The 17,850-nt window shown below is 37.6% G+C and overlaps 2 long non-coding RNA genes across 3 annotated transcripts; one reads left to right on the forward strand and one right to left on the reverse strand.

Annotated features, from left to right (window-relative positions):
• Nucleotides 1-3,821: 3,821 nt before the first annotated feature.
• Nucleotides 3,822-5,740, reverse strand: LOC139197407 (uncharacterized). 2 transcript variants are annotated; one of them, XR_011582786.1, is made up of 2 exons: nt 4,355-5,740; nt 3,822-4,129 (listed from the first exon to the last, which is right to left on the reverse strand). It is a non-coding gene; the product is annotated as an uncharacterized lncRNA (long non-coding RNA). The 2 variants fall into 2 exon arrangements; XR_011582787.1 differs by having other exon boundaries at nt 4,345-5,740.
• LOC139197409 (uncharacterized) lies at nt 5,586-7,113 on the forward strand. Its single transcript, XR_011582789.1, has 2 exons — nt 5,586-5,940; nt 6,708-7,113. It is a non-coding gene; the product is annotated as an uncharacterized lncRNA (long non-coding RNA).
• Nucleotides 7,114-17,850: the final 10,737 nt, after the last annotated feature.

The following is a 17,850-nucleotide window of genomic DNA, read 5'->3' on the forward strand; positions in this document are numbered from 1 at the left end:
TGGGAGCAAAACACACCCCGATGTTATTTCTATCTTTGTTTTAACTTTTAAAGGGCATACAATTGACAGCCATACTTCATCAGGGCCCCCAACTGTTACTTGCCATATTTATTTGGCTGCACTATTTTTTATGATAATGTTTGGACCCGATTTTAGCAATCGAGGTCGTTAAACGAGCAAGATTCTAGGCTGTCGGATAATTTTGAACATTAAGGTCTCGTTTGGAACACCGTATAAGACACCGAATATTATTAATAATACGAAATACAATGTTTGGTGTCCGTTTGTATTAAATAGCCACCGGATTAAACAATCCGGCCCATCTATTTTATACGGTGAATGCCCGCTTGCTTATCCTGTCCAAAACCACGGTACAATTTAGTCGGGCGCTACTTCCTCTCCAGATGCAGCCGCTCTTTGCTCCAGGTTAGTCTTCTCATGCCTTCTTCTTCATCGTTGAATCCCAGTTCATCTTCTCATTTTTCTTCTTCTTCTTCTTCCCAGGTTCCCCTCTGTGAAGTTTCTGATTTTCCTCTATTGATTTGAGTGAAAAGAATACAATATAAAGATGTACAATGACCCTTCATATTCGAAGGTATAGAGAATACTTCCAATTGCTAAATACAATGAATAAGAATAATTAAAGAACCATACAATTAATTACCATTTGTTTGTACCATACTTGACTAATCCTGAAACTACTGAGCACCGGTCAACGTTATACCGTCAAGGACCCAAAAAGTTTCCCTCCAACCAGGAGGTCAATCACAGCGCGACACGTGTCGATATCAGAAGCCAATCATAGCGCGACACATGTCAACATCAGAAGCCAATCACAACACGACACGTGTCAATGTCAGAATGAAACTAGAAACTTTCTTCTATAAATAGAGATCATTCTCTCACAATATTTCCTAATGTCATTTGTACTAAATCATTTACTAGTACTCACTAAAGGAGATCTTAAACCTATGTACTTGTGTAAACCCTTCACAATTAATGAGAACTCCTCTACTTCGTGGACGTAGCCAATCTGGATGAACCACGTACATCTTGTGTTTGCTTCCATGTCCCTATCCATTTACATATTTATCCACACTAATGACCCGAGCAATCTAGCGAAGGTCACAAACTTAACACTTTCTGTTGTACCAAAGTCCTCACTGATTTTGTGCATCAACACAATCATATCTCTAACTAACAGCTTTTACTAACATTCCCTCGCAAACTTGATTCTGGGGAGGAGACCAAGTTTGAACAAAACTCCTGAAAGTGCGCTTTGGGTAGCCCTTTTTTGTGAAAACATCAGCCAACTGTGAGACAGAGGGTAGAAACTGAACTTGATGAGTTCTAGAAGCAACACATTCCCGAACAAAGTGATAATCCAAACCAATATGCTTCGTGCAAGCATGAAAAATTGGATTAGCTGCCATATATGTTGCACTTAAATTGTCACAATGCATCAAAACTGAAGAATTAAGGGGCACTTGAAGTTCGCGTAACAGGCTCATGATCCATATTGTGTCTGCACATGCAAAGGCAAGGGCCTGGTACTCGGCTTAGGCACTTGAATTGGAACTGTGTTTTGCTTTTTAGCGCACTAGGAAATCAAGTTCCCTAAAAAAAATATGCAAAATCCCGTGGTAGACCGACGGGTGTCTAGACACCCCGCCCAATCGGCATCCGAATATGCAACAAGACAGAATGGTGAGGGAGAAGGAGTGAAGCATAACCTCTTTCCCAGAGTGCCCTTGAGGTAACGTAAGATACATTTCACAGCATCCATGTGATTAGTAGTAGATGAACCCATGAATTGAAAGACCGTTTGCACTGCATACGAAATATCCGGACGGGTGGGCGTTATGTATTGAAGGGCGCCGACGAGGTGACGATAAAGGGAAGCATCAGGAAAAGGAGAGCCTGAGTGCACAGAGAGCTACTGTTTAGCAACTAGCGGAGTGGAGCATGGTTTACATTCAAGAAGATTGCTTCGTTTTAGAATCTCCAAAGTATATTTGTTTTGAGTCAAGCGAACACCAGTAGACAGGTAGGAAACTTCAATCCCTAAGAAGTAATGTAACTTGCCCAAGTCCTTAATTTCAAATTCATGACCCAACGTCGTTATAAAAGAGTGAATAAAAGTTGGAGAATTACCCGTAAGGACAATGTCATCAACGTAAAGGAGAAACACCAGAATTATAAAACCCCAATAAAAGATAAACATGGAACTGTCAGCTCGACTCTGGAGAAACCCGGAGTGAATCAGGAATGAGCTAAGGTGTTGAAACCAAGCACGAGGGGCTTGCTTGAGGCCATATATTTCCTTGTGAAACATACAGACATAATGAGGACGATTCAGATCAATGAAACCCGGGGGCTGAGTCATGTAAACCTCATCCATTAGTGAACCATGAAGAAAAGCGTTCTTCACATCAAGTTGGTGAAGAGGCCACCCAAAAGAGACAGCAAGACTAAGAACAGTACGAATCGTTGTCGGTTTTACCACGAGACTAAAAGTCTTAGAAAAATCAACACCAACCTGCTGATGGAAGCCTTTAGCAACGAGATGCGCCTTATAACGCTCGATCGAACCATCTGAATTGCGCTTTAACTTGAATACCCATTTACAACTAACGGTGTTGGCATGAGGTACGAAAGGAACAAGAGACCATGTCTATTGCTTAAGGAGGGCATTAAATTCATCAACCATGGCCTAACTCCATGAGGGAGAACGGAACGCTTGATTGTAATAAGAAGGTTTATAGTCCTTAGCGACGAGAGCCGTAATAGCTTAAGGAAGTGGGTGGTGAGAAGCAAAATATAACCTGATTTTAGGTTTAGCTATGCCAGACTTGGACTGGGTGTGTGGGCCAGTAGATGGGGCTGGAACTAATATAGATGGTAAAGAACTAGTGGAAGGCAAAATAGGTTACACGGCTGGATGTAATGCATAGGAAGGTGGGTCAGCAACCAATGAATCAGTAACATGAATATCTGGGGCAATACCGTGGTGTAATGCATTTGTGGAAGGCAGATTTTGTGAAGAGCTGGGCAGTGGAAGCAATGTGTCATTGCCTGAAGGTGTAAGTGATGACACAACAGGCACCACATGAACAAAGACAAGTTCCGAGGAGTCCACACGCTGTGTGGTAGAAAGAGAAGCATAAGGAAACACGTTTTCATTGAAAACAACGTGGCGAGATAAATAAACTCTCCCAGTAGCAGGATGTAAACAACGATATCCCTTGTATTGCTCACTGTAGCCAAGAAAAACACAAGGCATTGATCTAGATTGTAACTTGATAGTAGTGTAATCACCCAAATATGGAAAACAAGCACATCCAAAAATATGAAGAGCAAGATAATTCGGATCACACCCAAACAAAGTGTGATATGCAGAAGCACACTTAAGTATAGGTGTAGGCAAATGATTGATCAAATAAACTGCAGTAGTGAGAGCTTTAGCCCAAAGATTGTACAGAAGTTTGGCAGCAAGTAAAAGAGTGCGACCAATTTCAGTGATATGGCGATGCTTGCGTTCAGCAAGGCCGTTTTGTTATGGTGTGTGAGGAGAAGAAAACCTGTGATGAATCCCTTTTTGCGCACACAATTGTTTGGAGGATGAATTATTAAACTCCCGACCACCATCACTTTGAAACTGTTTAATAGTCTAAGAAAATTGAGTTTGAACATAGGATAAAAAATTACTAAAATGTTTGAACACCTCAGATTTGTGAGACATGGGAAAAATCCAAGTGTACCGTGTAAAGTCATCTGTAAATAAGACATAGTATAAAAAACCAGATACAGAAGCCACCAGAGACATCCAAACATCATAATGAATTAAATCAAAATAGTACATGGAACAATGGTTTGAAGAATTAAACGACAAGCGATGGGACTTAGACAACGCACAACTATTACAAAATTATTTATTTGAAACAGAAAAGGAAGACCCTAACAAATGACTAGACGCTAAAACATTAAGAACTTGACGAGACGGATGCCCAAGACGACGATGCCACAAGGAGAATGACGCGAAGAGTGAAGCAAGGGCATGAACTTGAGGAGATCTATGCCTAGATGCATAATCAAGTTTGATTGGATAAAGACCATCCTCACATGGGCCCTGAAACAAAATAACTTCGATTTTTAAATCACGAATGATAAATCCCCAAGGTAAAAACGTTAAACTGACCCAATTGTCCCTTGTGAATTTAGCAACAGACAACAAGTTTTTACGAATGGAAAGGACATGTAGAACGTGAGACAAATGAAAAATAAAAGACCATGACTCAAAGGAAATATTACTAGTGTGCGCAATAGGGAGAGCATCACCATTACCAACAATCACCTGACCATTTTGACTATTTTCAGTGGCAGATGTCATAGAACGAGCATCACTAGTCATATGATGGGTTGCACTGGTATCGGGATAACAATAAGGATATGTATAAGAAGCAACATGCATTCCCGCAAAGGCCCTTGATAAGTCATCATCACCATGAGCAGTTTGAGGACACTGGATAGCGGTATGCCCATATTGGCGACAAGCCCAGCATTGAGGACCTCGAGAATTGGGAGAAGGACAAAGAAGCACAGGAGTAGAGAAATTACCATGGTGAATACCACGATTATGATGCCCCAAACAAACGCCACCAATAGCAGGAGTTTGAGCTTGATGACCATTGCCACCAGGTCCACGAAACCCACGAAAACCACCATTACCACTAGGATTTCGATGAAGCTGCCCACCACCATTACGGCTCCTTGAGGAACCATTCCCAACATTATGAGCAGAATAAAATGCCTGAGGAGCAGATGAGGGCGTTTAAAAAATAGTCTTTTGTGACTCAAAGAAAAGCAACCGAGAACACAGTTCATTGAACGGCGGGAATGGAGGAAAATGAGTCAACAACCCCACCATCACACTGTACTCCGGTCCTAAGCCACGAAGTACATAAGACACCAAATCTTCATTGGCAATGGGTTGGCCAATGGATGCCAATTGATCAACAATAGCCTTAGCCTGACCAAGGTAATCTGCAATGGATTTAGTCCCCTTTTGAAGAGAAAACAATTGAAACCGATAGTGAGTGGCATTAGCAAGGAACTGTTGTGAAAATTTTTGACGAAGATGCTCCCAAATTTCAAGAGAAGTAGAAAGCCCAACGGTTAAAGCAAGAATCGGCTCAGTGAGGGTGGCACGAAGCATACTGACAAGAGTCTGGTCAGTTTGATACCAGGCAAGATACTCAGGGTTTGGATAAGTAATGATAATAAGGGGAAAACAGTAGAAGTATCAGAATCCACAGAGGCAGTAGGAGAGGCAACTGGAGCAGTGGTAGTGATGACATGAGGAAGGCACAGATACGATCCATCGACAAAACACCAGAAATTCTGTCCAATTAAAAACGGTTTCACTGACTCTCTCATAGGAGATAATTAGTTTCAGAGAGTTTGATAGAGACCAAGGTAGAAATATTGGGGATGGTGATTGAGGAGGCAGAGAACGAAGAAAGGGATGCAGAAGACATGGGAAAAAAAAACAAGGATCCAGGCTCGAATACCATGTGAAGTTTTTTATTTTCCTCTATTGATTTGAGTGAAAAGAATACATTATAAAGATGTACAATGACCCTTCATATTCGAAGGTACATAGAATACTTCCAATTGCTAAATACAATGAATAAGAATAATTAAAGAACCATACAATTAATTACAATCATATCTCTAACTAACAGCCTTTACTAACACCCTCCCTTTGTTCTTCTTCTTCATTTCCCCTTCCCGATTCAACTCTTTCATATCTCTCTTCTCCCTTTACACTTGCGTGAAAAAAGCAAAACCCAAGTTCGTCAGAAAATTGTCAGCCATGGAGAACGGTGAAATTCCCGAAGACGCTAACGAATGTTGAAATTCCTGAAGACGCCAACGAATGTAAGCCCTTTTTTCTTATTTCTCCGGAGCTTTTCATTAATTTGGTGTTCGTCGTTATTCTTATGGTTTAATTTTGTGTTTCTCGTGATTTTTATGGTTTAATTTTTGTGGGATACTACTGGTTTTAGATTGCCCAGGTTTCCTTTCCGTCTCTTGCTCCTAAAGCTCTGTGCTTTTTGTTCTTCCTTTATCTACAGCATTCAACTGTTTTTTAAGTTAATTTTAGCCTGTGCTTTTTGTGCTACTGCCCCCCTCCGGCCAAGATCTCCTCCCACTCCACCTCCTCCCAAGATTTCCACTTCTCCACCGACATTACACGTAGTCAGCTGCTAGAATTTGGCCCTTTTAGCAGCTCAGTTTAATGGCTAGATTTGGCCCTTTTTGCAGCTCAGTTTATTGAAAAATATTTTGAATTTGATATATAAAATTTACTATTTTTCTTTGTTATTTGACATTTCATTCTCTTATTCGGTTAAGTACCAAACACAGTATAAGTAATACGGTCATTCATCCGATACTACTATCCGGTGACTATTTATCCTATCCGACAGAAATAGTCAGTATAGTCCAAGCTGCCTAAAGGCCATGATCTTGCACGCACTTGGCTAGTATATTTAAAGTCGTTGAATGAAGGAAACTAAATTAGATATTACTATTTTATTAGTGATTTTAATATAATGATTTATCTTATGGTTACATCTTGAGAGTCAAACAAACAAACGAGGTTGTATTACAATAAGGGCTCTATGTGGGTACGCGTTGTGCAGCTTGGTTTGTTCGCGGCTTGATCAACGCAGAAAATTAGTACTTATCTGATTTAAGGATAAGACAACATGCAAAAGTAGGAGGTGTGATCAGATTGAACCTTTTGATAATGCATGGCTTGCATTTAGTTGGAAAAAGATGGGAAAATGCAAGTGAATTGATGTAATTATTTTGCAACTCCCGTTGCATGTATGAATGCATCTGGACGAATAGAGATGACGCATGCACTTGGTAATTCGCGAAGGAGGAACGGAAAATTATCTTTTGTGTGACTAGTGGGAGAGTTCTATTTGAAGTCATTTTGCCATGCATCAGTAGGGCTTCGCACACCTGGACTTCAATGTGGTTGCATAGGCTGTTGGAATAATTCCACTTGGCTTATCTCTAGCCAAGTATTTCAGACTGAAACTAATTGAGTTTCCTATACGAAGAGCACGTGGAAAATTACTTGGCTAAGGGTGGTGAATGATTATCACGAAATGTGATAATCATTCCGTAATGATTCACATGAGTTATAATGTTGCATCGGGATGGTGAATGTTTCCGCGCTTGAGAAGTCACTTAAACTAATCTAAACAATAGATTAATTTAAACCAAATTAAACGCGCAAGGGCACGAATCAATTGTAGAAATATATGCATATACGACATCGATCCTATAGGGATTGCTTTTAATACCAATTCAACCAACTGATTACACGAAATTTAATTCAACTAGGAAACAAATGATTGATTAATTGATTACGAAAAATAATTAAAACTAAGAACTGATAATTAAACTAAGAATAAGAATAACGAAAACACTAAAAATGAAGGTTTAAACAAATTAATATGATGAAAGCTTAAGGTCATGAATCCACCAATAACAATCCTATTCCCTTTTCTTTAAGCCGATTACCATCCAATCACCATGCCAATATTTAAGGTTGTTCTTTCTAAGATATGAATTAATCTGTGGTCAGGCATCAACTTGTGTGCCTATACGTGACAACTATATCCTATTGGTTAGGCATATAGTTAAACACATAAAACCCCATTAAGCACTAAAGAATCATGACAACCACGTAGGACTAGTTCAATATTGGTCATCCTAACTAGTTTGTCTACTCTTCTTAATCTTAGTTCCAATAAATCTAATTGATTGGTCATCCTCTCAGATTTATCTAAATATCTAGAAATAAGTTCACAATGATGGCCAGTCACAAGAACATTCGAAACTAGACTAAATTAAACACAAAGATTAAGAATTAAACATGGCATGCAATCGAATAATAATCAACAAGATACTTCGGAAATAATCATGTTATGGTTTCATCATAAACCTTAGTAAAGTAGTTTAGTTACACATAATCTTCACTTGACCTCTCTTTATTCCGTTCCCCCCCCCCCCTTAAGATAGCCTAGAGCACTCTATTTATTCTAATAAAATCATAAAAAATCTGCTAAAAAACTCTCCTAAAAGAGAACAAATTCATAAATAATCAATGAGTGAAACTAGGAAATAATCCTTATTGACTTGGGAAACATGGCATCAGACTTGCACGCCAAGTTTAAGGTGGATTTCTCTTCTGGAAAATTCTGTAAAAATATGGAAAACGTAGATTTATCTCTCATCTTTCCAAGCATATATCGCACGTCACTAGGAAAAATCGGGAAAACCTTCAAATCTTCATTATCTTACAGCTGCATGATTTTGATGGGAAAGTTACTTCTGCATGATTAACTTTGAAAACTGGAACGTTTGGCTTCATGAAGAATTATGAAATTTGGATAGAATGATCTTCTGCCTCTTAGCTTCCTTCTCCAATTGGCCTTGCACCAAAACTCCTCCGGAAAGTCGAATTATCACCAAAAACATCATGCATGCGTAGATTGGTTGAAACAGAGAAAAGGAAAGTAATAAGGCTCTTTTATAATCAATTCCTTAACAAAACATGGGGATGATTAACATGAAAATATGATAAATAATGCACTTATCAAATACCCCCCAAACTTAACTTTTGCTAGTCCTCGAGCAAAACAATAGACCTTCCATAAATTAGCCTCAAAGTAATCTAGAGACGGTCGCCAAACTTAAGAGAATTAAACATTTTTCAAAATAAAATTAACCAAACCTTACACGACATTCTCAAGTGTAATAGGTGAAATAGCCAATATCAATACAACTTACTCAACCCGTATAGGTTATATGCAAACCAAAGCTTCCACTTCAAACCCCAGAAGCTTGCTCTTCATATAAACTCTCCACTAATGTAAGTCAATGCACACTAAAGATCAAAAGGTCTTTGCAAAGGTTGTAATGATAGGCTAGGGTATGAGCTATCAAAGAACGGATATGGAAAAACTAAAACTTAAGAAATACCAAGATATCTTCATTATGTAATTTGGTTGGTCCTTTTTTTGAAACTTGATCTTCAATTATTGGTGTCTAGGACTCATGATGTTGGGATGGAATAATTTCAAACTTTTATTTCCTAACTTCATTATTATATATATACACTTTTTTTTTTCTTTTCCTCTCTTTTCGATTCTTTTCTTTTTTTTTTCTTTTTTTTTTTTACTTCAAAGAGGAAGAAAAATAATCCTACACATGGTACCTTGGTACACGCCACTTCTTTATTGGAGAACCCAACATTTATCTTCCTTGATGTCCACTTGGTATCCCTTAAGCTATAGGGTATGGTTAATATAGGCCAAATGGGTAGGGATGAATGTGGGTGATGAAAGAAAAGGTTAAGTGTTTGGCTTCAAAATGGTAACTAGGGATAAGATAACATAAAAGGTTGGTTAGAAAGGCTCAAACGATCCAAACATGGCCAAAATCATCTCTCTAATGTTGCATGACTTAGGATTTCGCCTCAAGAGATATTGAAGCAAGTTCTAGTAAATACTGTTATCATGAAACTTACAAGAAAAAAATATGCAAGAGGCTCAAAATCTCACAAAGGTTCAATAAGTTTTCACTTAAAATCCACATATAATTCTCTAAGTTAAAAGCTAGTCATACTAACACTGGTTATTTGTATAAAATAAACTTGAGAATGATCATGTAAGAATCGGATTAACCATATAAAACAACTAAAATTTCACATAAAAAGAGCCAATTCAAATAAGTTTGTAACCTAGAAGAAAGCGAATTATTATCATTGACTTATGGAAGGTTTTACTAAAAGAAAACGACTCAAGAAAAATCAAACCTTTTTTAATTTTTGACAACTTTTTATTTTTTTATAACATTAAGGGCGCGTTTACTAATCCGTAATCAAATTAAGAGGAATTGAATTGAGGAGGAATAGAAATGAGATGGAATCAGAATCAGATTCCTTTTGAAGTTGTTTACTAAAACTGGCAGGAATCGAAGTAGGAATGACATTGATCTACATAACCGTTTACTAATTCACATGAATCGAAATGAAAACTATTGTGATTACTAAAATACCCCTAGTTTAATTAATCAATTTTATATGCTAATTATTTTTAGTAAATCTTTTATTCTTTCATTTTTTTTTTCAGATGAGAGAACAATTATTACTTTTTATTTTTTAGTAAAACTTTTATTATTTTATTTTTGGATTTTTTTAGTTGAAGTCCCGTGCTTATCTACTAACCCAGATAAGAGAACCCATTGTTGTCCTCATCCAAATTGGCATCATCTACAACCCACGGCTCATAGCCTCATCCCGGTGGAGAGATCACCTTCCTCGGCGACGTGCGAGTGTCGGGGCCTGTGCCTCATCGTGGGACTCCACAAACTTGAGCGCCAATTCGGTTCTTGCTCGGGTCTCTCTCACCTGAACCCGCTCCTCTCCCTCGACCTCTCTGGTACCGCTCTCTTCTCCGTCATTTCCATTTCCTTTTGTTGCTGAATTTTCTGTTATTATTGGCAACTGGGTTCGGATTTTTTGAAGATTTGATTTTTGCTTTGGGTATGCTTTGCTATTTTTGGGTTGATTTTATTTTGCCGAATCCTATGGAGGAGGATTTTGAGATGGTAGAGCGAAAGGAGGTGACGGATGAGTAGAGAACTACTGGAGAGGATGGCGAAGGACTGAAGGTGCAGGGCATTTTGGGAAGGAAAATTTGATTCCGGATGGAGCCTTCTCCCCGGAATCCAAATACTACCTCCTTCTAGGTAATCCAATTCCGACAATATCAGGAATTGAATTCCTGATTTTACGTGGGACCCGCAGAACTGTTCATTCCTCTTAGGTTGGTAAACAGAGCAATAATCAGGAATGGGGAATGATTCCCATTCCGCCATATCCTTTCCGCCTATGTAAACACGCCATAAGACTTGAATAGAAGAATGGAAAATAGAACAAATAAACACAGAAAAACATATGCCAATAGAAATTGCAAATCACAAGTTGCAATATGATGGTACCACAGGCAGTTTCGACCTTTAGATAGATATTTGATCATAACTTTTGAAAGAAAAATCCAATTTTCAAGGTCTTTATATGGCTGGAAAGAGGACAAATGTTCAAATTCCTTCCCATTTAATACAATTTTATGCAAACATAGATAGCATGAACATTAAACAAAAACAGAACAAAGAAACAAAGATCGAGATCCTCCCCCAAACTTGAATCAAACATTATCCTCAATGTGTAGAACAAAGAAAACATAATGAATAACACACTTAAAGAGAAGGTGGGAAAACTTCCTCGGATTTATCATAGGAGCATGATTGAACAACGTTGAAGCATGATATGAATCGCCATATAACGAACTCCCCCAAACTTGAATCTTGGATAGCCAATGTTCCTGAAATCATGAAGGAAATTAAAAATTGATTCCAAAAAAAAAATGAAAACTATGAAAATAAAGGAAAGATTTAGAAAACTTGGGTTGCCTCTCAAGAAGCGCTTCTTTATAGTCATGAGCTAAACTATGTCGAAATTAAGTCAAGCATAGTGGATCATTCAAATGAGGAACCACTCCATGCATCTTCTTTGTTTTCCCTTTCTTCCACCTTGTAGCTTTGGAATTTGGTGTCGACATAAGACAATGAGGCCCTACTAGTCCTAGAGGTTCCCATGCTTGCCTCCACTTTGGTGCATGAATGGGGGACGAGTTTAGGCCTGCAATTATGTCCATGGCTGCCTCTCCTTCCATATTTAAATCTAAATACTCAATGCATGTCTTCAACAAAACTGTAGAGACATTCTCCAAGAAGTTGGCATCGACAATGGGATTAATAAGCTTGATGCGGCTTCACTCTTCTACATCGGTTGGTAATTTTAGTGCTTCAAACATCTTGAATTCGATTGAATATCCTTGAACTCGCAGGTTGAGTGTGCCTGCTTTGACATCAATTAAAGCTCCAGCGATTGCAAGGAAAAGACGACCGAGTAAAATAGGGATGTTTTGGTCTTCCTTCATGTCAAGCACAAGGAAATCTGTTGGCAAGATGAATTGTACTTTGATCAAAACGTCCTCAACAAGGCCCTTGAGATAAGTCACTGATCAATCAGCCAATTGTAAAGAGAAAGATATTCTTTGTAGCTCTCTAATACCTAGCTGCTCATAAATAGAAAATGGCATGGGATTAGGTCTAAGAAAGCTTTATTAAATTTAAAATCTCCAATAACACACAGAATAGTGAAACTCCCTGGATCTTGTAATTTTGGAGGCATCTTCGTGATCAAAACCTCGTTGCAACAATTTGTAAGCTCAATCTTCTCATGGTCTGTAAACTTCCTCTTGTTTGTGCAAAGATCCTTTAAAAATTTTGCGTACGATGGAATTTGCACTATAGCATCAAGTAATGGAATGTTGATTTGAACCTTTTTAAATTGCTCCAATATATCTAACATATGTTTGTCCTTTCTTTGCCTCTGAAATCTCGGCGGGAAAGGCATAGGAGGATCATAATTCTTCAACTTTGGAGCAGGAGCAGCAAGTGGTGAAGAAGATAGTGGAGCTGCTTCTTTGTCATTCTCTTCTTGGTCATTTAGAGCAATTTCTTCTCTTCCATCATAAGGTTTACCACTCCTTAATGTTCTAATGGCATTAACTTACTCCTTGCCTCATGGATTAGCTTCGGGCTGACTTGGAAAATGCCCCAGTGATGCGACATATATAAGCACACAAATTAAACCCTCTTTTTATCAATTGTAGCAAAATATGTAAGTAGGGATCGTTTTAAACCGGGGATTAGGAGGGATTACGAAACACTTGAAAACTGACTTAAAAACGTAAAAACAAAGTTTAAAACACTAAACTAGACTCAAGGAATGCAAAACTACAATTTAAAACACTAAAACAAACCAAAAACTCAAAACAACAATTAAAAGACTCAAAACTGCCTTAAAAACACTTTCTGGGCAGTTTTGAACTCTAACACAAATCTGAACGAATTTGAGTTTTAACTTGAATCAAAACACTTAAGAACACAAACCAAAACACTTTCTAACTAATCTAGGACTTCAAAATAAAGGGGAGATTGGTTTTGACGAAATTGAAACAAAACACAAACTTTGTAATTAAAACAGATTGTAAAACAATTTGGGAGTTTAAATGGATGATTGATTAGTTAGAGGCTCTTTCTCCACACATGACATATATGCAAACGATTCGATTTCCAATTATTCCTTCATAGAATTATGAACGACATTGCCCCAAATTAACCGTGACATCACTAGCTAACTCTCAGATTTTCCTTGTACTATTGGATTGGATAGCATCATTCGACAACCCAAAACATTCTTCAAAAGTCCCCTACATGACATCATAATAGAGATACGATCAAAGATCATTACGTTCAATGAAAACCATAAGCAATGACAAAGCACTTGCAACTATGACATCATGTCACTCATGCTAGGAATTGAACTTAACGCTATTGTGACTAGCAACCTTCACTACATATGAATATAAGTTTGCAACGATTATGTGAAACATCCTTATACTCTAACATCATATTTATGCATGCCAATTAAGTGTCGACCCCTAATTAACAAACACAAATACGTTATTAATCAAATAGTTAAGCCAATTGCATTCACGATTCAAGAACTCATAATTGGAATTTATCAAATCAAATTGCACACATAGTCATGGCTTTGAAATCACCCCTAACCAGTAGGGGTTTAGCCACTTATGTTCATAGCAAAACGAAAGGAAAAGAAATTACACAATGAAATCATAAAACGAATTACACCTAGAATGCACCAACAACGAAGCTTGAACATCCAAGGATCCTTCCTTTTTCCTTCTTGCTGCGGCACACAAGTGGGTGAGTGTATGGATTGGGTTTTGGGGGTTATGGATGGTGTAGAAGGGTGGAATGGTGTTTAGGATCAGAGGTGGATTTTTTTGCCAAATTGCTATGCCAACCGAATTGCCAACCGTGCCATACCGATTTTGTGCCAAATTTTTTGTATCAATCGGTAATGGTACGGTTTTGTACCGTACCGAAATTTCATGGTACGGTATTGGCAATGGATACCATTACCAAAGTATTACCGTACCATACCGAAAATACAATATAATTTATAATTTATAATTTATATAATACATAATTATATAACACATATTTATAATATTCCAATAATTTGAAAATAAAACCCTACTTATATTAGCATTGTTGTTGGTGACTTTGATCTCTTAAAATTGTGGAAATCAAACACAAAAGAGTTCCTAATTCTTTCACAAATAGCCAAAATATCTTTGTAACCCCCACTTCTACTGTTGCTAGTGAAAATGCATTTAGTCTAGGGAGGAGGGTTGTGAACCCTTTTAGGGTATCCTTGACTCCTAAAATAATGGAGGCACTAGTGTGTACTAGTGGTTGGCTTAGGGCAGGTGAAGTAAACTTCTACAAGGACCAACGGAAGATATGCTTCAATTTTACAAGGAAATAGAAGAAGAGAAAACAAGAAAGATATGCTTTAATTTTTTTAGTAAATTTGTTATTAAATGGTTTTCAACTTTAATTCTTCTTGCTACTAATTAATATGTTTTCTTTGTTTGTAATGTAGGCTTGACACAAACTCAATCTTCTACAAGTTCAATGCCTCCTCCAAAAGCTTCGACATCTCAAGCTTGAATAACTGATCAATGAATTCTCCTTTTTGAAGTTTACTTCCAATTTTCATTTGGTTTGAAACTTTAATTTCTATTTGGATTGTTAACTTCTATTTGTTTTGGTTCGTAACTTCTATTTGGGTTGTAAGCTTAATTTTCATGATGAATCTTTGATGCTTCATTTGAATTATTATGTGTGTGAACTGTGAATGATGAATAATAGATGAATTTAATCTATAATGTATGAGATAAAGGTACAAAAAAAAAGTTTTGCCCTTGAATTGGGTTAAAAAAACAAAAACATATTTTGTCCCAAAACAAAATGGCAATTACCATTGCCATACTATGCCAACCAAACTTTTGGCAATACCGAACTTCGGTATACCGAAAGTTTGGTACGGTAATGGTAATAGATTTTACCAAACCGAAAGTTTGGTATGGTAATTGGTACAAGGGTTTTGGTACGGTAACCGTACCGAACCCACCCCTATTTAGGATGGATGTATGGTGCGGCTATAAGTGTTTTTGGGTAGAAACTATGGAGAATGGTGAAGGATGGACGCGTCTAGGAGTGGTGGCTGGTTTCTGGCGTGAATGGGATTGATTGGGGATGTTTGTGGCTGCCAAAAAGAAGTTTATTTAAAGGGATTTCAGGAATTAAAACCCTAGGTTATTTAGGTAAACAAAAATTAAGTCAAAAACTTCTAGAAATAGGAAATCAAATCAGAAACTTAAGGGAAAGTAGGCTAAAGGGTGCGGCACTAACTTAAAATAGATTAGGAAAGTGTTTAAAAGCAAGGAAACAAGAAATAACTCTCTCCCTTGCACGGCAAGGAAGAGGAATGGGCAAGGTGTGCGGCTGTGATGTAGGAAACGTTTAGGGAAAGGTTTAAATGTCCTAAAATTGAAGGGAAAGGGTTCCCTTGCACGGCAAGGGAAAGGGAAGGTGGGAAAGGTGTGGCAAGAATGTGGACCATGCAAGGAATGTGTAATTTGTGTCCTAGAATGCTTAAAAGGCCTTCAAAGTTGCTGGAACATAAGGACAATTAGGATTTAGGAAATGTCAAACCAAGATAGGAAACCTTGGCTTAACTTTCCTACTTCAAGTAGGAATCCTTGTTGGAATAGGAATCCTTGTTCTTCTAGAAATCCGCTTGTGATTAGGAATCCATCTTCAATTAGGAATCCTTTGTCATGTAAGCACTTTCCTACTTCAATTAGGAAACCTTGTTCAAGTAGGAATCATCATCTTCAAGTCTTCAAATTCGTCCAAACCCTTGGCTCCAAATATGTGACATTCATTCCAAGCTCCATTTTGCTCCAAAAGGCTCAAAAATGCATCTTTTTATATGCTTTGCCCCTAAAACCTGAAAACACATAAAACTAGCTTAAAAGACTACTTTAACTAAGAAAACACCATGGAAATGCATAAGAACTAGCTAACTAAGGCGCATAAATATGCTCCTATCACCCAGTTCTCTTTCACTCAATGCAATAGCAATTTGACCGACTTGTGCTTCCTATTTTTTTATGGCTTGACTATTTACTTGCAACCCTTGTTGGAGAGCTTGCAAAACTTAAGAGGTGGTTTGTTGATATTGCGTATTAGCTTGAACCATCTGAGAGAAAGCTTCTTCCTAAGAAGGTTTCTTGGTTTCTATGGGAGCTGCTCTTTGTTGTCATGACATGGATCCTTGGTGAAAATTATTCTTCCAAACTAAATTAGGATGCTCTCTCCACCCGGGATTATAAGTATTTGAGAAAGGGTCGTTCCTTTGACGGTTAAACGTATTGACTTGATTAGCCTCTGCAACTTCTGGACAAGTACCACTTTAAGGACAAAGATGAGTAGGATGGGTATGATTAGCACAAATCCCACATGGTTCTGCATTCTTTGATAACATATTCACCACAACATCTAATTTCCTTGATAATGCAGCCACTTCATTAGATGAACTTACCAGAATTCCGAGTTAACTCTCTACTATCCCATTGAGATAAATTTGCAACAACATTCTCAATGATAGTAGTAGCTTGCTCTGGTTCTTTACCCAATATATTACCATCAGCCACAACATCCAATCTATGACGACATTCATCACTCAAGTGTTGGTAGAAGTATAAAATTAGTTGCCTGATGGTGTGGACAACTAAATATCAAAGTTTTAAATCTCTGCCATGCTTGAAAAAGTGGTTCTCCCCTGTTTTGCCTAAAGTGAAATATGTTCTAGACTGAGTGTAAAACTTTTGAATGAACTTACTAGAAAGTTGAGTCCAAGAGGTAATTGATTTCACTGGCAGGGTCTTGAACCAGGCTCTAGCATCATCTGTGAAATAAAAAGGGAAAAGGTTTAGACGAATGAACTTATCTGAGACGCCCTTAATATTCTATGTCCCACAAATATCCAGAATGTTATCCACACATGTTCACTAGCATCTTGATTCTCATCACCAGAAAACTTGGGCAACATGTTAATAACATAATCTTTGATCTCATAAGAAGAAGTAGCATCAAGTTCAGGATATACTATGCATGATTGTCGAGAATAAAATTATGGCATAGAGAAATCTTGAATGGTTTGAGGAACACCACTGTTATTGCCGTTCGCAACCATCTCTTCTTGTTCTTGCTTCTCCATAGCCTTCTCATCTCTTTGTTCCTTGTGAATTTTCCTACACTTTCATTCAATCTCTGGTTCGTATTCCACAAGCTACCTTTCTGAGGAACGAGTGTCGATCATTCACCTACAAAGAACAAAATAGTGATTTCAATAATATGCTTGCAAAGGTGTCGCGGAGAATCTGATGATGGGTAATGGTAGAAATAAAATTCCAATTGGAAGACTAGAAGACTTGGGGTGGTATAGGAGAATGAAAAGACAAAAGAAGGTATCCAAATAGAATATGGTAACCGAACACTAATAGTCAGACAAGGAGAAAGTCTAATTGAAGATGCAACCAACGATTTTTTTTTCTTATAATATAAAAACAAAAATAAGATAAAGAACAAAAAGAAAAACAAGACAAAAAAAAAGAAAAGAAAAGAAAAGAAAAAAAAAGGAAAGTGTAATCAACAAGTCGCGTTGGGATTAAAGGCCAATCCCCAGCAACGACA

The sequence above is a fragment of the Malus domestica genome, chromosome 01, assembly GCF_042453785.1.
Source record: "Malus domestica chromosome 01, GDT2T_hap1".
NCBI lineage: Eukaryota > Viridiplantae > Streptophyta > Magnoliopsida > Rosales > Rosaceae > Malus > Malus domestica.